This window comes from Silene latifolia, chromosome Y (genome assembly GCF_048544455.1).
Source record: "Silene latifolia isolate original U9 population chromosome Y, ASM4854445v1, whole genome shotgun sequence".
Taxonomy (NCBI): domain Eukaryota; kingdom Viridiplantae; phylum Streptophyta; class Magnoliopsida; order Caryophyllales; family Caryophyllaceae; genus Silene; species Silene latifolia.
The window spans coordinates 27,146,486-27,172,045 of record NC_133538.1 but is presented as its reverse complement, the minus strand read 5'-3'; the positions used below and the strand labels follow the sequence as shown (position 1 = coordinate 27,172,045).

Here is a 25,560-nt window from a genome sequence, read left to right as displayed (position 1 = left end):
GAGACAGACTTAGCTTAGCAAGTAGTTAGCAACATAGCCTCCCTGTGGATTTGATCCCGACTTCCCTAGCTGCATTAGTCAGAGACCTTTTGGGTTTATTTTTGATAGGGTTGCGATGACCCATGTCAAACTTCATGTGCTTTCGCGGATCTTCAACCGCCACACCCCGATACAGATTCCTTTCTACCAAATTTATGTAAGACGGACGGATATCAAACGTGTTACCAACCTCAGTTGAGAGCTTGAAACCTTTGGGAATCGAGGCAGCCGTGGGCTCTGAGTGACACGCTATGTTAAGGATATTTACGGCCTTGATAGCATAAATGAGATTGTCTTCTTCAAAAGATGGGTCTTCTGTGAAAGGAAATGTTGTAGCTCGGGTTCGAAACTACTCAAGTCTTCTTTTCGAATTTTTCTTTGCAGACATATTCTATGCCGAAAAGATCTCTCTAGCTCAGGATCAGCCGAGACTAATTCCGACCTGTTTGACCTGGGCATACACAACACTGAAAGAAATAAGTGGGAACTGTCTCAAGGAATGAAAATTCCCTAAGACGGATAAAAATAAACGAAACAAAAAATAGATAGGGCTATTGCCTCCCCGGCAACGGCGCCAAAATTTGATACTGTCGTTTGTGTACCAAAATTAAACCTAAATATACTAACGGAAGCTAGTGATAAGTAGGGTCGATTCTCCACAGGGAGGCAAGATATCTGTCTAAGGTCCGTCTATTTGAGTCACAAAATGGGGGGTTTTAATTTTGATTTCTAAACTACTGAGAGATTAAAGGAAAGAGAGATTAAACAAGAGCAATAAAAGTGAGTAAATACGTATAAGTGATCAGATAAAGAGGGTATGCCAGGATTTCGATTCACCATGGTAGTCTATCGACTCAGTTGCAAATAGCCTAGACAATCTATTGTGAGAAGGATATAGGAAAGGTCCTTCCGGTCCACTTTCTATCCTAGATTTCGACTAACTTAACTTCCGTCCTTGTTAGGGTAGTCTACTGTTCATAGCAGGTCTATTTATTCCAATATTCCAATCCAAGAGTAAAGTTAACCAGATTAATGTAATTCAGAAGCGTGCACTCAACTAAATTGATGTTACAGTTAAATTGCTATGGGGACAGATTCTCACATGTATATTATCTAGCCTATTCGCTACATCGTCACAATCCTACCATGGATCCCCTAGTCCTAACATTAAAGGAATTAGCTACTCATGTTATTAAGGGTGTCAACAATAATAGTAGTAAACATGCTAATGTGGACATGGAACACCTGCACGCCCAGCCGATCTGTAGACATACAACGGTCTTTTGAAAGCCACGCTCGGCGGCGTAAAAGTATGCTGTCGAACGGATCATTTTAGATCGGTCGGTTTCGTCTCGTCAAAGGTCTCGAAATGATTAGATATGTTCGGATCCACTTTTGTTGGGAAATGTGTCCTCAACAATAGTGCGATCACATGATTTAAATATCATTAATAAATCTCATATAAAGAATACGTAAGGGATGATTCAATTATATAGTCGACTGATCAATATTAATCGGTAACGATTGGCTTGCTAGAGTTTGACGTTACTGTCGTGGGACGGTGGTGGTCAGTTGATCCCTTAAGGTCACACCTAAAGGATGATGCCCTTATCTATAAAGTTGATTAATTGTATGACGATGCAAGTTGATCAATTCCTTAAAATTGAACAATTCGATTTGTGAGAGAGAATTAATATCTTATTGTAATGGGACTAAATAGGATTTATTTTAGTAATAAAATGCTTTGTAGCTAAAATTATTTATTGTTTGAGAAACAATAGAGATAGGAATGAATGGTTAATTATAATTACAAGATATTGTGAATTATAATTACATGACCCATTTTATTTATGTGATCAAGTATCACTAGTCAAATTAGTGGATGTAATTTAATTAATTCATAAAATGATATTTATGTGATAAATATGCACTAAAATTAATTAATAACATGTAGCATACTACATGTGACATATTGTGTGACAAATGACAAATTGACAAAAATAAAATGGTACTCCATTTTATAGAAGTGGACTAAATATTGGTGTGGAAATAGTTAGTGGGTGAATTATTTTATGAGATAAAATAATGTAATCATGGCTAACCTACACTAGCTTACACACCTACACTAAGTAGACTTACATGCCTACAATTTGGAGAAGTGAAAAAGCATAAAGCAAGATGTCATCCTTGGCTTTTGTGGTGTTCCAACCGTGCCTCCTCTTCACTACATGAGAATATGAGTTCTCTTACTTTCATTCATACATTAATACATGCAAGTTCATGCATTATTCATTTCTCTCTCTTTTTCTTCATCAAAAACATGAGATTTTGATTGAAATTGTTCATAAAAGTTTACTAAAATTATTAATGTAATATATGAGTGTTAGTAATCATTTTTAAGGTAAACTACTAAACTAATATCTAGCTAATATTATTTAGTGGGGATAAGGGATTATCTTGGGTGCAATCAAGAGGAGAGATTCTAAACTTGAATCTTGTTCATCCATTATTGGAAAGCTCAAGAACTAACAAGAAGGAGATTTTGTTGGTGCCCATTTGACCGAAATTTACATGGTGAGAAATTGATTTTCTTATCTCTTATTATTTAAGTTTGCATGCATAAGATTAGTAATTAATTTTATGACTAAATTAATTAGAACATATATGAATATGTTAGATAATGAGATATAGATTTCCAACTAGCGGTATCAAGAGCACAAGGTTGTTTGCATGCGAATCGGTTATGGTTTTTCCGAGTTATACGATTAACATATAAAACTTATAAATTTGTGTTTATTATGGTATATCACGAAATTTATTTTGCATGTTAAAGTTTATGATACTAAAATGTATTTAGGATATTTTGGTTAATTTATGGATTTTATTGTTCATTTTATATAATATTGGCATTAAAATGTGATTTTTATGATAAAAATGTCATTTTTGGACGAAAATTAGCTAAACATGGAATTTTCCAGTGGTTTTTGGATATGTTTTCAAATATATTATTTTTAGTTGATCTGGAAAGTTTCATAATTTTTGGAGTTCTTATGCTCGAAAAATGGATTTTTCATGTTAAAAATCGAATTTAATGAAAAATAGGTTAATATGAGAAATATTTCGAATCTGGTCATAGAAATTTAGTATGTTGTCACATGCAATTTTACAAGATGTGTGTAAAATAATAGGCTATATTGAAGTCTTTTTGCATGATTTATGGATTTTTGAAGAAAAATAGCATGAATAGTGACTTGATTAGTGAAATATTAATAAAACATACTCTATGACTAAGGAAAAACATCATATGTTTTTATGATTTTTATTGATAAATCCGATAAACCGCAACATTGTTTTTCCCGATAACTTTCGAAATTTTTACCTAAGTTTTTGAACATTATGAGTGTCATGGTATTTTTCCAGAATGTTCATGAGTTTAAATTTCAAATTTTGAATTTATTTGAAATTTTTGTGATTTATTTGAAATTTATAGCATTTTATTGTAATTTTGAGTCCTTTTATGAACAATATTAAGAAATATGAGTTAATTATGGTGAAATAGTTAGTGGAGACTAATTTTGAGCCCTAAGAGGTTTGGGTAATTAACTTATGCATAAATATGAATTTATGTAATTTTGTGATTATAAAATGTTGAAATCACGCAAATCCGTAAAAACCGAGTAATATACGATATTGGCTATTTAAGGCGATTTAGCATAAAATTGGGCATGTTCATACATATTATAATGCTGCATTTTCTTTATGATTGTCATAATTTTATTTATGTAATTTTGAATTATGAAATTTTTACTTAGTATGGCCTTAGTTTTTAATTGGTATTACCCGAAATGTATGGGAATATCGATTCGGTTGTAATTTTTATTGTGATCTCGTATCACCGTTTTGTAATTTAATAGATTTATTTTTATTATAGTTACATATGTATAATAGGAAATTATGTAATTCATTATGTAATTTTATTTATTCCGGAGTTCCCAAAGACGGATTTCCTAAAGATCGCGATACATAAAGACGGTGTTACCTCGAGATGCGTGCCACAACCGAAGTTCAAGGGACCAAAGGAGTTGGTTTCTGAATATGTAATTGTTAAGTAGTTTTTCTATTTTAGGAAGGCCATACTAGGATTTATTTTTATGCTTTGCATTTTATTTATATGTCGCATGCATCGCTAAATCGCCATAACTAAAACATGCATCTTCATCTTTTAATCGAGTATATCGACCGTGTCAATTATAATTATCGTAGTTCACCGCTTTAGTTCACTTAAAACGTGATAGATAATAAATTGACATGACCTCTCGCTAAAACAATCAATTGAGACATAGCCTTACCAAAGAGTAGAAACCATGAAAACCTATTTCGTGAGGGAGTGCACTCGGCCCTACCGGGGTACAAACCTTGTTACGTAGGGGAAGTGGGTGATAAATGTCTATCCACCGAATTCATGTTGATGAGGGTTTCATCGGCCATACCGTGCCCAAGTTGATGTGGATTTGGATCATGGACACATTTATTCGAAATTTGGATTGAGCTCAACGGAAGTATTCGCGACCGTAGCCGCATGTGTTCCGGGCTATAGATAAATTTTAGAGTAATTTTATCGACCGAGAGTTCTAAAAGTAGAATCGATTAAAAAGTTAATTCACCGAGTTATATTGATAAGGGTTTTATCGGCCCTACCGTGCCCAAGTTAATATGGATTTGGATCCCGGAATCATTTATCATAGTTGGGTAGAGGTCACTATGTAAATGCTTTACTTGTTATCTACAAGTATTATTATAACGATGAATGTTTTGTTTTCTCTATTCCGTTGTCATATTGTTCTATTTCTTTACCACAATTCATATACGATATCATTTCGATTTTTGATTCAAATCTCCATTAAAACATCGTAACTTAAGACAAATATGAATTTGCTTCTAAAACCTCACATGAACCATGGCTAAGGATCTCATGCATATAGTATAGATTAAAGTTATTCATTATCAAACAGGTTTTTGATTCTAGACTAACACATCTACTTACAATGGATTGTTTTTCATATACTTAAATGAATTAAGTACCTTGAAGCGATAAATTTTTTTGGTAATTAGTTTTGTCAAGAATTCGTAATTGACCAAAATAACGCAACCACTTCAATGAAAGTTTTAAGACTAAAACGAACAAATGATGAGTGATCTTCGGGAATTCAATTTTGCTTCTCAAAGCAAAGACTCATTGAAATAAGTGGGAGCATTCTCTTAAACCGTTAAGATGAGGACGAGGTTCAAGAAGTAAAGATTATAATGGAATTGATACAAGGTAATGTTAAAAGTAAAGTTTTTGAGAATAGCGATACTAAACCTATCAATCCCGACCGATAAAGTTTCCATTGTCTTAAATGTTGGACACGAGAAAGGAAACTACCCCAAATTATTGAAGAATCAACAAGTTAGTTGTGGGACAACTAATGGGACCTTCTTCTTTAAATGTTTATTTGATTAACATAAAATTTTTGCTAGTACTACTTCGTCAATATTAGAAACCGGTGGTGGTTTTCATCATTATGTTTGATACATAGGATGATTAGAATATGACGACTAGCAACCATGAAGTCGAGAGATAGAGTCATTGTGTACTAAATCTAGTTTTTGGGTTTGGAGTTGTACTTAATTGTGACAATTAAGTACATAAACTCTAAATAAGAATACAAACTTGTTAAGATACAAAAGAGTTTTCACTTTTGTGACCCTATACACCACGATTTGATGTATGGCTAGCCCATTATCAAGGTGATTATATTCTAAACCAAACTAGAATGATATATCATGAAGATGATGCAAGACTCAAATTGGTAACCCAAGATTAAACATTAAATTTTGGAATGATGAACGCAAATTGTTATCGAGTACTCTTGAAACCATTAGATTGTTAATGGTATATGCGTATCTTGTATTCAAAGCAAGATGTCTCGTGGCTTTTGGTTGAAAAGGAAATCGAGGTTGTAAATCATCGATCCAAAATAGGTTGATCATTTTCTATTACCAACGATTTAAGTTGACGCTAATGTGTTCACTTAATAAGGTAAATAGAAAAATCTTTGAAGAAGTTTAAAGAGTTCAAAGAAGCACGATTTAGTCGTGATGGGATTATCAAAGTGAAGACTTTGATATAAGCCAAAGAAAATGTGATATAGTATCACAAAGTAATCTCTCTTAGCACGCATTATGGAATAATGTATGATTGGATAAGAATTCAAACGCTATTCGATATGGTTTGGATTTCATCAAGTCACTTTGAGTTACTTGATCTTTTTGGGGATTTTATCATTTTGTCTAAATTATTTTTCCACTAAATCTAAACGATTCATATGAGATATGTACCATGTTTGTAAGCTTACACAAGAAACAAATGCTCTTTTTCCCTTTTAATTATCACGAGTACGACGGGTTTGCGGCTCGTGAAGCTGTCTTTCTAAAATACAAGTTTATTTCTAGAAGACAGAGTGGGAGAAATTATTCAAGAGCCACAAAGAATGTTATGTCGCAAGAAACTGGTCTTTCTTGGCTACATGAGACGTTTTGTGTAAGACGTTGTTTCTTTAAAACTTAGGAGGTTAAATTCGTCACTGGTTAAAGATGATGAATTCATGCTACTTTTAAGAAAGTAAAAAGCTTATAACTTACAAAGAAATTTTTTGATTCAAGTTAATTACTTCTGGAAAGTAATGAACATATGACTTACATAAGAGTGTTTAAGTCACAACTCAATACAAGGCTTAGAGCCATGAAAATCCGAAACAAAAGGGCTTGATTAGTTACAAAGGGTTTTGCACTAATAAAGAGATATTTCAAAGCAAGATTGGTTGCAAAGGGTTTTGCACTAATTTAAATGCTTAAGTCTATTTGGATCTTCTTAGGGATTGTGTTTCATTATGAGGATACGCATACAGCATGTGAATCTAAAACCCACTTCTTCAAAAGAAGGAATGTATTCAATACATGTCATGAGTTTTATAGATTCTTGCAATCCTAAGATAATGTGAAACTTAAGAGAGGATCTTAAGTAGGACATCAATGAGTTAGAATCAATGTTTTGATCATGTTATAAAACTTTTCTCGATAAGTCGAGAAGTTGTGTTTATCCATGGAGTTTAGTGGGAGTTACGGAAATTTTTATTAGCCTTATATGTGGATGACATATTGATCATTGTGAATGATGTAAGACTTTTGGAGTATTATAATACATCTTTAATATCCGGATTTATGAAGATAAATCCACATGATATTAGCGTAAATAAGAAGTCTTATGTTGATAAGATTCATGACTAGTTCAATTAAATTGAACATATTTGATTGATTTCATTTGCTTCCGCTGCCGGATTAATTAAATAAGTAATGATGTATAACACTTCATATACTTTGAGCATGATGAATTGTTTTCAAAATCGAATTTAAGCAATGTTTACCAAATAAGCCATAAAGATTACCCTTAAGTGCTTGTAGAAGCATTAAGGAAGTAAAGCAAAGTGTTTATGATGCAATTTTGTGTAAGGGTGTTACACAAGTGACAATTGATAATTGAGATTGCGCATGGTTTCCGACAAAACCATAATCAAAACACATTAGGATGGTTAAGATACCATTGTGGCTATGTTATTTAAGAAATAGATTTTCTAGAATCGTTCTAGGCAATAAAGAACAATGAGAGATATTTTTAACGGAAATTGAGTACACTTGCAATCATGAGATGTGCAAGAGAATGAGTCCCGCACACTGTGAAAACAGTGGGAGCTATTCTTAGGCTAGAGGGCCAAATGTCTTGATTGGATCTCGACACGTACTCAGAAAGTTTTGTAATGCAAATGTATACATTACAAAGGAAAACGAGTATGTAGTAAGGTTGAGTAAGGTACAAGAAGTTGATAAAACCTACTAACCAAAGCCTTCTCAAAGGCTAAACATGATGAGTCATGTCATTTCAATTAAATTGAGATGAACAACTACATACAAGATCAAATTAGATTATAGAACATGAAATAGTAATCAGGCATTGACTATTCATATGTGATAATCGCATTTGTCGTTTGAGTTTTACCTTAAAACTCTTTTATTATACTTTGTTACATCCAAATGGGTTGTAGAGACAATTGAACCCCGTTAAAGTGAACACGGATTAGCATTGTATTCACCCATAGTCACTTGTATGAGGTGACGTCTCGAAGTGACTAGAGTGTGATGCGATTGATGGCAAGTTCAAGTGCCATAGAGTCATATGAGATGACTAGTCGATCACATAGGCAGACTGTTAGGAACACCTTGTCGGGCAGTGACCGCTTATAGAGTTCTGGCAAATTTACAAAGCTTGGTCGTGGCGAAAGCTACTATAGTATTCTAATGAGTCGATTCTTTTGACTAAAGATTGTTCGCCTAAGATGGCACAGTTTCAGATTAACTTTGATTTGTGTTACTACGACCTTCGTAAATGGGGTCAAATGGGCATATTTTGGGTTATGATGGCTGTGGCTAGTCGAAGGGAATAAGTGCAATAGGAATTGTCCACCCCCTTGTCAGGGTTAGAACAATATCTCAGGGCCACTCGAGGAGTAATGAACTGGAAATGCGTGGCCACGCTCGGAAAGTATCTATGATATATAAATCCGGTCAATCAGTTATTCTCCAGATCGAGGAAACCACTCTCGATATGATCACTTGCAAGTACGACCCGAAAGACACCTTTCATTGAGTAGGAGATAGTAATAGGACAAGAGAATTGGTGACGCACACTTGTCGAGGACAAGTGGGAGATTGTTGGGAAATGTGTCCTCAACAATAGTGCGATCACATGATTTAAATATCATTAATAAATCTCATATAAAGAATACGTAAGGGATGATTCAATTATATAGTCGACTGATAAACATTAATCGGTAACGATTGGCTTGCTAGAGTTTGACGTTACTGTCGTGGGACGGTGGTGGTCAGTTGATCCCTTAAGGTCACACCTAAAGGATGATGCCCTTATCTATAAAGTTGATTAATTGTATGACGATGCAAGTTGATCAATTCCTTAAAATTGAACAATTCGATTTGTGAGAGAGAATTAATATCTTATTGTAATGGGATTAAATAAGATTTATTTTAGTAATAAAATGCTTTGTTACTAAAATTATTTATTGTTTGAGAAATAATAGAGATAGGAATGAATGGTTAATTATAATTACAAGATATTGTGAATTATAATTACATGACCCATTTTATTTATGTGATCAAGTATCACTAGTCAAATTAGTGGATGTAATTTAATTAATTCAAAAAATGATATTGATGTGATAAATATGCACTAAAATTAATTAATAACATGTAGCATACTACATGTGACATATTGTGTGACAAATGACAAATTGACAAAAATAAAATGGTAGTCCATTTTATAGAAGTGGACTAAATATTGGTGTGGAAATAGTTAGTGGGTGAATTATTTTATGAGATAAAATAATGTAATCATGGCTAACCTACACTAGCTTACACACCTACACTAAGTAGACTTACATGCTTACAATTTGGAGAAGTGAAAAAGCATAAAACAAGATGCCATCCTTGGCTTTTGTGGTGTTCCAACCGTGCCTCCTCTTCACTACATGAGAATATGAGTTCTCTTACATTCATTCATACATTAATACATGCAAGTTCATGCATTATTCATTTTTCTCTCTTTTTCTTCATCAAAAACATGAGATTTTGATTGAAATTGTTCATAAAAGATTACTAAAATTATTAATGTAATATATGAGTGTTAGTAATCATTTTTAAGGTAAACTACTAAACTAATATCTAGCTAATATTATTTAGTGGGGATAAGGGATTATCTTGGGTGCAATCAAGAGGAGAGATTCTAAACTTGAATCTTGTTCATCCATTATTGGAAAGCTCAAGAACTAACAAGAAGGAGATCTTGTTGGTGCCCATTTGACCGAAATTTACATGGTGAGAAATTGATTTTCTTATCTCTTATTATTTAATTTTGCATGCATAAGATTAGTAATTAATTTTATGACTAAATTAATTAGAACATATATGAATATGTTAGATAATGAGATATAGATTTCCAACAACTTTATGTTGGAATATGTGTCCTCCGACAATAATGCGATCACAACTGTTGATCATGATGATCACATGTTTAAATCTCGTTTTAAGAATACATGTAGGATATAATATTTTACAGTCAACTGGTCCACACATATCGGTAATGATTGGCTGACTAGAGTTTGACATTACTCTCGTGCGACGGTGATGATCAGTTGATCCCCTTAGGTCATACCTAAAGGGTAACACTCTTAATTGAATATTTAATTGATCGTATGATGATACGAGTTAATTAAATTACTTAAAATTGACGGATGATTTTGGAAGTAATATTTACGTGTCTCATTATCATTTGATTAAGTAAGATACGGTCTAAGTGATCGAATTGTTTTATTACTTAGATGAAATTATTGTTTACGGAAACAATTGAAACTGAGTGAATAATTTATTATAAATACAAGATGTTGTGATTTATAAATTGGTAAACCATTTTGGTACAAGTAATTGCGAATTACAATGTTATTTTTATAAATGACATATTTTATTAATATGTTGATTTTTAATTGTTAAAAATATATTTTAATTATAAGATATCATATAATGTGTCACATGTGACATATTGACAAAATCACAAATAAAATGGACTCATCCATTTTATGTGTGTATACCGAAATGGAGAGTGTATTAGGTTAAATATTATGTTGATTATTTATAAGTGGAAAACCTAATTATTAAACCTACACCTAGCCTTGCATGCCTATATTCTTGGTTAGAGAATCAAGCTCATGCATAGGGCACCCTTCCCACACCCACCGGTTTTCCCTCTCTATGAGAATCAAATGGGTTGTTTTTATTATTCATTCACACACTTCTAATTTCTAGTGTAAGAAATAGCCTTTCTCTCTAATCATCTTAAGAAAAACAAAAGAGAGAAAAACTCCAAAAATTCCTCCTTACTCTTGGCCGAATAAACAAGAGTACCAACAATATTTTGGGTCAATTTTTAGTAAGATTATTATTATTCTAGATCAAGTAATATTAATCTATTAAGGGGTTAAAATAAAAAAATGAAGAGATAGAGAGAGAAAAAGCTCTAAAATTCATAAACCCTAAAAAATCCCTAAAAATATCTTAAACCCTAAAATCCATAAACATGTCTATTCAGTGTTCGAATGTTGAACAATTTCCTCCTCTGATCTTTGGTAATTCTAAATCTAAAAGTGCTAAATTGGGTACTACTTCGGTTGTGCCGTCCTCTGATGCGTCCTCTGCTCCTGTGGTGTTAGTCGGGGGTCCGTCAGAGAAGGATACTTAGAAAACAAAAAGCGTGAATTCTATTGTTGGGGTTCAACCTTATGACCTGGATTCACTTCAGCCTGATGAACATGAGTGGGTGGTTCAGCGTAGGAGAAAAGGGAAGAACCAGCTTGAAGTGATTGAGGAGGAAACTGATGCTCTGTTACGGTTCTCCTCAGAGGATGTCAAGGAGGAGATTGAGTTCTGGCAAAATTCGGTGTATTGCTTCATACTGGGTTCTAATCCGCCAGTAGAAGTAGTAGATGGCTTTATCAGAAGAATCTGGGCTCATCTTCCAATAGATAAGGTATCATTCCTTCCGAATAGTGTATTTTTGGTGAGATTTACCACTAGTGCTGCCAAAGATCGTGTCTTGCAACAAGGGAATTTCTTGTTCGACAATAAACCTTTTATTGTGCGTCCTTGGAGTCCTGATGTTGACTTAGTGAAGGAGGATGTCAAAGAGGTGCCAGTTTGGGTGAGATTAGAACAGCTTCCTCTGAAATTTTGGGGGAAGTGTCTTCCCAGAATTGCAGGCTTATTAGGGAAATATATTCAATGTGATGCGGTTACTAAGGATAAGACTAGGCTTGGATTTGCCCGAGTCATGGTGGAAGTTCCTTTTTGCAAGGCAATCCCTGATAAGATTAAGTTTCTAGATGAAGATGGTCATGTGGTTGTTATTAAGATTGTTTCTGAATGGAAACCAATCCTTTGTACGTCGTGTAAAGGAGTTGGTCATGCTTCTGCAAGTTCCATGAAAACTAAACAGCCACATGCTCCTAAACCTAAGTCTCCAAAGGAGGTAGTTAAGCAATGGAGACCTAAAGCTCGACCACCAGTTGAGCCTGTTGTTCCAGTGCCTGCCACTGAGGAGTCAGGATTAGTTACTCCTATTAAGAAGCCTAACTAGTTCCAGGTGACTTGGGGAACGAATGGGAAGTACCATATGGCTCAAATCCCTGCAAAGAGAATTATCAGATTCAGTAGACATGAGTTGATGGACAAAGGGTATAGTTCTATCAAGTTTGGTAAGGACACATTCCTTGAATCCCTTAACACTCCTGCTCCTTCTGTTGGAATTGGTGTGGTTGCTGTAAATGGTAGTGCATTACCTCCCTATGGGAGTAATGTATAATTTTGGATTTTGGAACATTAGGGGACTCAATAGCCCAACCAAGTAGAATACTATTAAATGGTTCTTACACCATCATCAAATTGGGTTATTTGGTCTCCTTGAAACAAAGAAGAAGCCTTTGTCTCTAAATAGTGTGCGTAATAATATTTGTGCTAATTGGTGTGTCTCTACTAATACTTCTTATCACAAAGGGGGTCGAGTTTGGGTTCTGTGGCAACCTTCTATGTTTTCTGTTAATTTCTTAGATTATACTGCACAATCTATTCACATGGAGGTTAAGGATTTAGGCACTGGTTTTCAGTTTAAGTGTACTATGGTGTATGCCTTTAATGATTTGAATGAAAGGAAAGCTTTGTGGTCTAGACTGTGTGTTTATAATAAAGATGTTAAGGGACCTTGGGTTATATGTGGTGATTTCAATACTGTCTTGGTTCCTTCTGAGAGGTTAGGAGATAATTCAACTTATGAGGAAATGGATGATTTTCATCAGTGTGTTGCTGAGTGTGGGGTGACTGACTGCTCTGCCATAGGTTCTCTGTATACATGGTCTAATAAACAAGAGCCTTCCTTTAGAGTTTTTAGTAGACTGGATAGAGTTTTGGTGAATGAAGCTTGGATTAGGAGTAATGAAAGTTCTTATGCTCATTTCTATACTGAAGGTGTTTTTGATCACACTCCCTGTGTGATACAAGAACATAATAATGCTTTTAAACCAAGGAGAAGTTTCAAGTATTATAACATGTGGAGTAAAGCTGAGGATTTTAAGGAGTGTGTGAAGCAAGTATCGGATACTAACTGGCATGGTACTTTGATGTTTCAGCTGGTTAAGAGGTTAAAGTCCTTAAAGTGGCCTCTGAAGAAGCTTAACAAGGAAAATTTTGATGAAGTCGTTAACAATGCTACTAGGGCTAAAATGAACCTTGAGTTTATTCAATTAAAACTCAGGAATGATCCTTCTAATGCTGCGCTTATTGTTCAAGAGATGGAAGCTAATAGTAGTGTAAGATTCCTGGAGTCTGCCTGTTCTGAGTTCCTGATGCAAAAATCAAAGGCTATATGGGTTGATAAAGGTGATGAAAATACCAAATACTTTCATAGTGTTATTAAGGGGAGGCAGCTCAGGAATAAGGTTATCAAAATTGAGGACACTCAGGGGGTAAAGTGTGAAGATCCTCAGCAAATTCAGAAAGCCTTTTTAAATTTTTATACTAAGTTGCTGGGTACCTCTGAGGAAGTCTTGAATATTAGTCACAGAGAGGTTAAGATGGGGAAGGTGTGTACTGAAGAGCATAAACAGTTGCTGTTGAACCCTGTCACTAATGATGAAATTAAGAAGGCTATGTTTTCTATTCCTAACCATAAGGCAGCAGGGCCTGATGGTTATTCTAGTGCCTTCTTCAAAGATGCGTGGGATGTTGTGGGGGAGGATGTGTGTCTTGCTATTAAGGATTTCTTCCAAACTGGTAAATTACTTAAACAGTTAAACCATACCCTCATTTCTCTAATACCTAAGTGTGCAATGCCTCAGAATGTTACTCAGTTTCGTCCAATTTCCTGTTGCAATGTTGTGTACAAGTGTATCTCTAAGCTTTTGTGTGCAAGACTTTCCGGAGTGCTTCCTGAGTTGATCAGTGCTAGTCAAGGTGGTTTCAAAAAGGGAAGGAGCATTGTGGAAAACATTCTTATATGCCAGGATATAGTCAGGCTTTACAATAGGAAATCAGTCTCCCCTAGATTTCTTATGAAATTTGATCTGATGAAAGCATATGATTCAGTCAGCTGGGACTTTTTAGAGGAGATGCTGGTTTCTTTGGAGTTCTCTACCCATTTTATTTCCTTGATAATGGAATGTGTTAGGACTGCAAGCTACTCTTTGGTTCTGAATGGAGATGTGTTTGGCTTCTTTAATGGCAAGAAAGGGTTAAGGCAAGGGGATCCATTGTCTCCTCTCTTGTTTACTATTTCTATGGAGTACTTGAGCAGGATTCTGGGTTATGTTACAGAAAATATGGGATTCAAATATCACCCTATGTGTGGCAAACTTAAACTGTCACACTTGATGTTCGCAGATGACTTGCTCTTATTCAGTAAGGGTGATGTGGGTTCTATCATGGTAATACTAAGAGCTTTTGCTACTTTTTCTAGGGCTTCTGGTTTACATATGAGCCCTCCCAAGACCAATGCTTATTTTAATGGGGTCCCTGGGGGAGTTAAGGAGGAAATCTTGCTTGCCACTTGAATTCAGGAAGGGCAACTCCCATTTAAGTATCTTGGAGTGCCTATTACAGCTGGTAGGTTAACAAAAGCTCAAGGTCAAATTTTGGTCGAGAAGATTACTGCAAGAATTGTAAGTTTTGGATCCAGGCACTTGTCTTATTCAGGGAGGTTAGTACTTGTTAATTCAGTATTGACCTCTCTATACTCTTATTGGATGAACATCTTTGTTATTCCTAAGTGTGTCTTGCATAGGTTGAACTCCATATGTCGAAACTATTTGTGGGATGGCAGTGTTGATCACAGAGTACCCCCTGTCAGTTGGGCTAAGATTTGTTCACCTAAAAAGGAGGGTGGTCTGGGTTTAAGGGATAGTTTTGTGTGGAATGTAGCTGCTATGGGTAAGTTAGTATGGTGGATCTACTTTAATCCTGATAAACTATGGGTGAAATGGATCAGCCAGATTTATTTAAAAGGCAGGTGCTGGACTGAGTATGTACCCAGTGGTGATATCAGCTGGGGATGGAGATCAGTTTCCAGAGTTCGTGATAAGCTCAGTTCTGGTTACAGTCAGGGTCACTGGTTACTTGATGCTAAGGGGTATACTGTGAAGAGTGGTTATGAGATGTTGAGAGTGAAGTATCATCTTGTTGATTGGCATAGTATTGTGTGGAACAAGATGGCAATTCCCAAGCATAAATTCATCTGTTGGCTTATTGCCAGAGAAGCTTTGCAGGTTAAAATGAAGCTGTTTGGTTTAGGTATTGCTTCTGATGCTGATTGCTTGCTATGTGGGAATGCTGAAGAGACACATGTGCACTTTTTCCAGCAGTGCCTGTATAGGAGAACTATCTTGTTAGAAATGGCTCGTTTGTGCCATGTTGCCCTCCCATCTACTGATATTCTTAGATGGATCTGGCTGCAGAAATGGTCTAAGCATAGAAGAGGTGTTCTACTTTGTGCTTTCATGGCTTGTTTCTACTTCATTTGGTTGCAGAGGAATAGAGCAAGGGTGGAGCACTCCCTGGTCAAGCCTGCTAAGGTAGTTAGGTTGGCTAGGAATGTTACTAAGATGAGAGTTTGTACTTTCCAAAACCAATTGGATATTATTGATAGGCAATGGTTAGCAAGTATTGATGTTTATAAATAGAGGCTTGTCTGTATCAAATTGGCTTAGTTTGTAAAACTGTTAGGTTGTATTACCTAAGTTTGTGCTTAATGAAATCTTACATTTCACCTAAAAAAAATCTATTAAGGGGTTACTTTGGGTATTCATCTTTGGGAGAGATTCTATCCTTGAATCTTTGTTCATCCATATTAGGAGAGCTCAAGAACAAGTAAGAAGGAGATCTTGCTTGTGCCCTTTGATCCGAAATTTTATAGTAAGGAAAACGATATCTTCTCTATATTTATTTATGTTTGCATGCATAAGATCTAAATTAATTTTATGACTAAATTAAATTGTAAAATATATGAATATATTGTAAAATGAGATATAGATTTGTAACAAGCGGTATCATGAGCCTTAGGTTGTTTGCATGCAAATCGGTTATAGTTTTTCCGAGTTATACGATTAACAAATAAAACATATAAATTTGTGTTTAACATGATATATCACAAATCAATTATGCATGTTAAAGTTTCTGGTCCTAAAATGTATTTAGGATATTTTGGTTAATTTATGGATTTTTATTGTTCATTCTATATAATAATGGCATTAAAATGTGATTTTATGATAAAAATGTCATTTTTGGACTAAAATTAGCTAAACTTCGATTTTTCCAGTGTTTTTTAGGATATGTTTTCACATATATTATATTTTGATGACCTGTAATTTTTCATAATTTTATGAGTTCTTATGCTCGAAATATGTTTTTTTCAAGATAAAATCGAATTTAAATGGAAAATTAGGTTAACATGAGTTATCTTTCGAATCTGGTCATATAAATTTATTATGTTGTCACATGTAATTTTACAAGATGTGTGTAAAATAATTGGCTATAATGAAGTCTTTATGCATGATTTATGAATTTTTGATGAAAATTCACATAAATAGTGACTTTAATTAGTATAAATTGCTAAAACATACTTCATGACTAAGGAAAAACGTCACATGTTGCATTTTATCTCATATTTCATATCTAAAATTGAAATGTTGATAAAAATACTTTTCTCATATTTTTATGGTTATAATTGATAAATCCGATAAACCGCAACATTGTTTTTCTCGATAAATTTCGAAATTTTTAACCTAAGTTTTTGAACATTATGAGTGTCATGGTATTTTTTCAGAATGATCATGATTTTAAAATTTCAAAATTTTAATTTATTTGAAATTTTTATGATTTATTTGAAATTTTTATGATTTATTTGAAGTTTATGGCATTATATTGTAATTTTAAGTCCTTTTATGAACAATATTAAGAAATATAAGTTAATTATTGTCAATAATGTTAGTGGAGACTAATTTTGAGTCCTAAGTAGGTTACGGTAATTTACTTGTACATAAATATGAATTTATGTAATTGTTGTGATTTTAAAAGGTTAAATCACGCAAATCCATAAAAATCGATTAATATATGATATTGGCTCCTTAAAGGCGATTTAGCATAAAATTGGGCATGTTCATACATATTATAATCCTGCATTTTATTTATGATTGTCATATTTTAAGTTTATGTAATTTTTGAATTATGTAATTTTACTTAGTATGGCCTTAGTTTTAATTGATATTACCCGAAATGTATGGGAATATCGATTCGGATGTAATTTATTGTGATCTCGTGTCACCGTTTTGTAATTTAATAGATTTATTTTATTTTAATTACAAATGTATAATAGGAAATTATGTAATTTGTTATGTAATTTATTTATTCCGGAGATCCTTGAAGACGGTGCCACTCGGGAAGGCGATCCATTAAAGACGGTGTTACCTCGATATGCGTGCCAAGACCGAAGTTCAAGGGACCAAATGAGCTATTTTCCGAATTTGTAATAGTTATATTAGATTTACTATTTTAGGAAGGCCATACTAGGATTTTTTTTATGCTTTGCATTTTATTTATATGTTACATGCATCGCTAAATCGCCATAACTAAAACATGCTTTATCATTTTAATCGAGTTTATCGACCGGGTCAATTACAATTATCGTAGTTCACCGCTTTAGTTCACTTAAAACGTGATAGATAATAAATTGACATGACCTCTCGCTAAAAATAAACAATTGAGACTTAGCCTTACCAAAAACTAGAAACCATAAAAACCTATTTCGTGAGGGAGTGCACTCGGCCACACCGGGGTACAAACCTTGTTACATAGGGAAGTGGGTGATAAATGTCTATCCATCGAATTCATGTTGATGAGGGTTTCATCGGCCACACCGTGCCCAAGTTAATGTGGGTTTGGATCATGGACACATTTATTCGTAACCGTAGTTGCATGTGTTCCGGGCTAAAGATAAATGTTAATGTAATTTTATCGACCAAGAGTTCTAAAAGTAGAATCGATTAAAGAGTTAATCCACCGAGTTATATTAATAAGGGATTCATCGGCCACACCGTGCCCAAGTTGATATGAATTTGGATCTTGGAATCATTTATAATAGTTGGGTAGAGGTCACTATATAAATGCTCATATCTTGTTAATTTATTTACAAGTATGATATTAAAAAGACATATGTTAATATTTCCTTTTCCTCCATACTTGTAGTTCATTACAATGAATCCATCAAATGCTACTACACCGATAACTATTGGGTCTTGCCACAATGTTTTTGACGACGTTTGCTTCAACAATGATTTCGACACTACTAGAGAACTTCATTTTGGGATAGGTTCGGATGGAAACCTAAACTTTATCACTTCTTCTAAACCTCCTACAAGATCTCTTGTGAGCCGGTCTCAGGAAGACCACCTCATAAAATCTATAGGATCTTTGTCTTTGGAAGAGAAAGATGCCAAAATTAGTGGGAGTTCAAGCAATCAAGTTCTTGCTTCAAAGGGCAAAAAGTTTAAGAAGAAAGGAAAGAAAGTGAAAAACTTCAAGCAAGTTGAAGATGAGTGCCATTATTGCTATAGCATGGGACATTGGCTTAGGAATTGTCCCATATATTTGCGAAATATAAGGGAAGGAATCATCGTTCCAAAAGGTAAAATTCCTAAAGAAATATATGTTATTGATGTAAATTATACTTCCACTACAACATGGGTACTGGATACCGGTTGTGGTTCTCACCTTTGTAATCATTTACAGGGGTTAAGAGACGTGAAGAGGCTTAGCAAAGGAGATGTGGATCTACGCCTTGGAAATGGAGCTCGAGTAGCGGCCGAATCCAAGGGAACTTATGTATTAGCTTTGCCTAATGGGTTTGAGTTGTATTTACATAATTTTTTTTATGTGCCTAAACTTTCTAAAAACATTATTTCAATCGCTATGTTAGACATGGACGGTTTTTGTTTTGTCATTAAGAACAATTGTTGTACTATTTCCAGGAACGACTTGGTTATAGGCCAAGCTCCTTCCATTAATGGAATTTACATTTTAGAAACCTCGAATCCAACTAATGACATCTACAACATTCATTCAAAGAAACTCAAATCAAGTGATCCAAATGAATCGTTCATTTGGCATTGAAGATTAGGTCACATAAACGAGAATCGCATCAAAAGATTAATTTCGACTAATGCGATTACACCATTTGATTTTCAATCATATGGAACATGCGAATATTGCCTTCTTGGCAAAATAACTCGAAATCCTTTTAGTGGTAAAGGGACATGAGCAAGTGAACTATTGGGACTCATACATACCGATGTGTGTGGACCAATGAGTATCACCGCTCGTGGAAATTATGACTACTTCATAACCTTCACCGATGACTTGAGTAGATATGGGTATATCTATTTAATGAAGCATAAAAGTGAAGCTTTTGAGAAATTCAGGGAATTTTAAAATGAAGTAGAGAACCAATTGAACAAAAGGATTAAGGCACTACGATCCGATCGTGGTGGAGAATATCTTAGCCTTGAATTCGATTCACACTTGAAAGGTTGTGGTATTATATCACAACTTACTCCACTCGGAACACCACAAATCAATGGTGTTGCCGAAAGGAGAAATTGAACCCTACTTGATATGGTTCGATCAATGATGAGTCAAACCGAGCTACCAAACTCGTTGTGGGGATTTGCGATTCAAACCGCAATTAGATCCTTGAATAATAGTCTCACAAGGACAACCGAAAATACTCCATATGAGATGTGGAAGGGAAGAGTTCCTAATATATCCTACATGAAAATTTGGGGATGTGACGCTTATGTCAAGGCAAAGACCGACAACAAGCTTGCCCGAAAATCCGAAAAATGCATCTTTGTAGGTTACCCCTTGACCTCTCAAGGATACTACTTCTACAAACCTCAAGAGAACAAAGTGTTTGTGTCTTGCGAGGATGTCTTCTTAGAAAGTCAATTTATTTCTAAGAGACAGAGTTGGAGAAAATTTGAACTTGATGAAGTTCAAGATCCACAAACCGATGTAGAGACGCAAGAAGATGTTCTTTCATCTTCTAACGCGGTTGTCTCTCCTCCATTTAGAAGAACGGGCCGTGTTATTCGCCATCCCGATCGATATGTGGGACTTATCGAAGAAGATGGAACACTCGATGTGTTGCTTTTAGAAAGTGACGAGCCCGCCACCTACAAGGCCGCAATCTCTAGTCCAAATTCCTCCTTATGGCTTGAAGCCATGAAGTCCGAAATGGATTCTATGCATGAAAACCAAGTATGGAACTTGGTTGATTTGCCTAAAGGGGCAAGACCTCTTCAATGCAAATGGATTTTCAAAGTTAAGAATGGCATAGAAGGATATGATGAGGTCTACAAAGCTAGGCTAGTGGCAAAAGGATTTACCCAAGTCCAAGGTTTCCATTATGATGAAACCTTCGCCTCCGTAGCCATGCTAAGATCCATACGGATTTTGTTAGCGATTGCCGCATTTCATGATTATGAAATATGGCAAATGGATGTCAAAACCGCTTTTCTAAATGGGCATTTAGAAGAGGAGGTGTACATAATACAACCCGAAGGTTTTGTTGATTCTAAGAATCCTAACAAAGTGTGGAAGCTTAAGAGATCCATTTATGGTCTTAAGCAAGCATCTAGAAGTTGGAATCATCGATTCAATCATGTGATAAAAGAGAATGGTTTCACTCGAAGTGTTGAGGAACCATGTTTATACATGAAATTTAGTGGGAGCAATGTTGTGCTCCTAATCTTGTATGTCGATGACATACTACTCATTGGAAATGATATTCTGATGTTGTCTTCTGTTAAGAAGTGGTTAGATAACCACTTACAAATGAAGGATTTAGGAGAGGCACAACGCATATTAGGTATACGGATCCATAGAGATAGATCCAAAAGGATATTGGCACTAAGTCAAGAGTCTTATGTTGATAAGATTCTTCGACGGTTCAGCATGGACAAATAAAAAAGGGGATTGGTACCTATAGTAACTGGGACAATATTGAGCAAGTCTCAATCTCCCTCCAAACCCCATGATGTTGAACGCATGAAGATGATCCCTTATGCTTCCGCTGTTGGATCAATCATGTACGCCATGATATGCACACGTCCTGATGTCTCGTATGCCTTGAGCATGACGAGTAGATATCAAGGAAATCCAGGTGAGAGTCACTGGATAGCCGTCAAGAACATCCTTAAGTACTTGAGAAGGACTAAGGATTCTATCTTAGTGTTTGGAGGAGACACCGAGCTCCGTGTTAATGGTTACACGGACTCAAGTTTCCAAACGGATAGACATGACATGAAATCACAAGCTGGTTTCATTTTCATGCTCAATGGTGGTGCCGTTAGCTGGAGAAGCTTTAAGGAAGCTGTGATTGCGGATTCAACAACGGAGGCTGAGTACATTGCAGCATCAGAAGCTGCCAAGGAAGCTGTGTGGATCAGATAATTTACGGAAGGTCTAAGAGTAGTACCTACCGCCAATGATCCCATCACTCTCTATTTTGATAATAGTGGGACAATCTTCCAAGCTAAAGAGCCAAAGTCTAGTAATAGATCTAGACATCTACTTAGAAAATATCATGTAATTAGAGATTTCATTGAAAGAAAGGAAATTGCGATATGTAAGGTTGGGACAGATGATAACATAGCTGATCCGCTCACCAAGCCTTTATCGCAGGCTAAGCATGATGGACATGTTGCATCCATGGGACTTAAACGTGTACCAAGTTTGTGTTAGATTTTGAAATGAAATAAAAGTGTTGTTTTTGTTCATGTTCATAATCGCATTTGTCTTTTATCTTTTCTTTATATACATTGTTATATCCAAACGGGTTGTAGTGACAAATTGAACCCCGTTAAAGTGAACACGGATTAAAATAGTATTCGCCCATAGTCACTTGTATGAGGTGACGTCTCGAAGTGACTAGAGTGTGATGCGATTGATGGCAAGTTCAAGTGCCATGATGTCATGTGAGATGACTAGTCGATCACATAGGCAGACTGTTAGGAACACTTTGTCGGGCCTTATGACCGCTTATAGAGTTTTGGCAAATTTATATAGCCTGGTCGTGGCGAGAGCTACTATAGTATTCTAATGAGTAGATTCTTTTGACTAAAGACTGTTCGCCTAAGATGGCACAGTTTCAGATTAACTTTGATTTGTGTTACTACGACCTTCGTAAATGGGGTCAAATGGGCATAGTTTGGGTTATGATTGTTGTGGCTAGTCGAAGGGAATAAGTGCAATACGAATTGTCCAACCCTTGTCAGGGTTATGACAATATCTCAGGGCCACTCGAGGAGTAATGAACTGGAAATGCGTGGCCACGCTCGGAAGGCATCTATGGTAGATAATTCCGGTCAATCAGTTATTCTCCAGATCGAGGAAGCCACTCTCGATATGATCACTTGCAAGTACGACCAGAAAGACACCTTGCATTGTGTGGGAGATAGTAATAGGACAATAGAATTGGTGACGCACACTTGTCGAGGACAAGTGGGAGATTGTTGGAATATGTGTCCTCCGACAATAATGCGATCACAACTGTTGATCATAATGATCACATGTTTAAATCTCGTTTTAAGAATACATGTGGGATGTAATATTTTACAGTCAACTGGTCCACACATATCGATAATGATTGGGTGACTAGAGTTTGACATTACTAATACGTGCATATTACTAATACGTGCATATTCTATAAACTTTATTTGCAGTTTTGGCACGTATTTCCATGCATAATTGTTAGCTTAAGGCTACTATTTCTCCCGAAACGGTTTACTTTGCAATTTCTATGATTTATTGTAGGGATGAGTGAAAGTGGGCTAAATCAAGCCTAAATCGTCCTCCGGAGGCAACTTCAGGGAAGCTTGGAAGAAGGAAGTTCGTACTCACTCACCTCGGGATGCGTGCATGGAGCTTAGAGGCTGATTGGAAGAGGAAAGGAGGTTACTACACAGCTCAGCTAGTCGATCGACTAGCATCACTAGTCTATCAACCATGGAACTTCAGCGGATGCTACTGTACTTCACTCACCAGTCGATCGACCGTGCCCCTTAGTCGATCGACCAAGCCGCGCAGCTGAGATTTATTTTTTGTGTTAGACTTTTAAAAGCCCAAATTGTAATTAACTTTTGGGATAGTTTATCAGTAGAACGCAGCAATAATTTTAGGGATGCTTTTCATTATTCAAGAACTCAGTTTAGATCTACTCTAGAGGCAAGAAAGAGGGACGACGAATCCCAAATTCAATTACTTTCTTCATCATTTTAATTAGTAAGTTTTTATGTAAATTCTTTCTTCTTTAATTTCTTGTTATTTCAATTCTTGTTATTACCAATTTAATTTCATAAATTCAGTTCTTATCTTTTGTCTTTAATTCAATTCAATCATGTCAAATTTATTCTTTGCTATCAGTTTTGTAGTTGTTATAGTTTTAATTATGCATAGCTAATTTTATTGATTGGGAACGAGGTGAGCCATGGCATAAATTAGGGTTGTTTTGTTTGTATGAATTCTTTCATATCGATCTTATTACCTTTTGATAAACCTTTTTACTAGATTGAAAGATTAGTAATTTAAGTTATCATTAGATTGGAATTTCCTTTGAGCGAAGGCTTTGAGAAATTCTAGGGAATTAGGAGACCGTAAGGTTAATCTGAGCATTGATCGAAAGGCTTGCTCATATTTCCTGAGACCGTATTATAGAACCTCTGCTACTTTATTGACCTGTTCTTAGCCATGGTGAACCGAAGGTCCTGATCTTCTTTTTTATCTTGTTGAGAAATTTCACATTTTAGCAATTAGTCATTAGAATCAACCAAATTCAAAACCCGCATTGATTGTTACCTTTATAGACTGAAATAAGCAAATAGAATTGACCTTGTCTCTCTGTGGTTCGACCCTTACTATCACTAGCTATAGTTTTAGTTTGGAATTTATAAATATTATTTTTGGTGCACACAAGGACAGGCATCAAATTTTGGCGTCGTTGCCGTGGAGACGGTGTAATTCTGTTTGCTTTATTTTTAGTTTATTTTTCTTGTCTCAAGGAACTTTAGTTCCTTGAGGCCGTTGCTTAGCTTTGCTTCTAGTTTTGATTTTGCACAGTTAGAAGACAGGTTTTTGAGAGGAAGACTTGAGTACTCTCAGTTTGGCGAACATGACTACGATATATGATAATCTTCAGCCAAAAGAGCAGCACCTTCCAAAGGGTCACGTGTTACCTACCCCTACTACTAGTTAGTTCGAATTTCGTTCCTCCTATATTGATTTAGTGGAGCGAAATCAGTTCGCTGGTCTACCGGACGAGGATCCTTTGAAGCATATGGAAACTTTCACAGACTACTGCTGTTCCATACATGTACCGGCTGGAGTGACCCAGGATGAAGTAAAAGGGGTGATGTTCTTGTACTCCTTGAAGGATTCTGCGCGAGATTGGTACCGCTACCTTGATAGGGCAGCAGCTGGAGTCACAGATTGGACATCTCTGGCATTGGCCTTCTACAAAAAATATTTCCCACTTGCATAGACTGATGCTTTGAGAAGTAAAATCGCAAATTTCCAGCAAGGAAATGATGAAGAATTTTGTGAAGCGTGGGGACGTTTCAAGAATTTGGTTCGTTCTGTCCCTCACCACGGTTTCCAGCAGTGGTACCTTTGCAACTTATTCTACAATTCCTTATATGATGATTACAAGGTTATCCTGGATGCAGCTGCGAATGGTAGGTTCCAAAATAATACCGGACAGAATAAAGGTTGGAACACTATTGAGGAGATGGCAGTCCATAGAGCCGAGTTTGGAAGTTCGCGTGGAAAGTCGCGAAAGCAAAGTGATGAAATGAGTGCCGTTGTGACACTTATGACTTCTATCACTGCCCGTCTCGAGAAGCTCGAGACCTATGAAGCTTCCAAGGAAAGAGTTGAAATTCCTGTCCATATCTCAGATGAGACCGAGAAATTGAGAGAGACGGTCCGAGTTCTTTTAGTTCAAGTCGCGAATATAGAAGCAGCTGGGATTGAATCTACAAAGAATTTTGTCAAGCAATTGGAGAATTTAGAGGCTAAGCAAGTCGCCAATTATTCAAGCAAATGTGAAGGGCCAATTGAAAAGATTAATGCCATTAATCTCCGAAGTGGCCTCTCTTATGATGGTCCCGATAAGCCAAGAGGAGACGCGGGAAATGATGAAGAGGCTAGTTTAATTTCTGGTGAAAAAACGAGCTTATTTGCCAGTACCACCAGTCGATCGACCAACAA

The 25,560-nt window shown here is 35.7% G+C and overlaps 1 non-coding gene across 1 annotated transcript; it reads right to left on the bottom strand.

Moving 5' to 3' along the window:
* Positions 1-24,836: 24,836 nt before the first annotated feature.
* On the bottom strand, positions 24,837-24,945 carry LOC141636185 (small nucleolar RNA R71). The gene has a single exon (XR_012540815.1). It is a non-coding gene; the product is annotated as a small nucleolar RNA R71 (small nucleolar RNA).
* Positions 24,946-25,560: the final 615 nt, after the last annotated feature.